The sequence below is a fragment of the Penaeus monodon genome, chromosome 23, assembly GCF_015228065.2.
Source record: "Penaeus monodon isolate SGIC_2016 chromosome 23, NSTDA_Pmon_1, whole genome shotgun sequence".
Lineage (NCBI taxonomy): Eukaryota > Metazoa > Arthropoda > Malacostraca > Decapoda > Penaeidae > Penaeus > Penaeus monodon.
This window is the reverse complement of record NC_051408.1, coordinates 43,892,146-43,892,370: the sequence shown is the minus strand read 5'-3', so window position 1 is coordinate 43,892,370 and position 225 is coordinate 43,892,146. Positions and strand designations below refer to the sequence as shown.

General features: G+C 39.6%; 1 pseudogene; it reads left to right on the top strand.

Annotated features, from left to right (window-relative positions):
• The window catches only part of LOC119588322, a 20,720-nt pseudogene that overhangs the window by 1,872 nt on the left and 18,623 nt on the right, over positions 1 to 225 (top strand).

Sequence of the window (225 nt, the reverse complement as noted above, 5' to 3'; positions counted from 1 at the left end):
TTGTACTCAAAACGGCTTCTAACGCAAATTAACCAGACCATTAAAGGGAATCTTAACTATACAGGGTCGAGCACGATTCGGGCAGTTTCGGGAATTCGCGAAAACATTATCGCTTGTTTCTGAAAGATTAATTACTCATGGGGATTGCTGTTACTCACGGGATTCAGATGGAATGATCGCACTATTCTTATGTGTATTTTGTACTGATGTAAGTGTAAGTGTGTT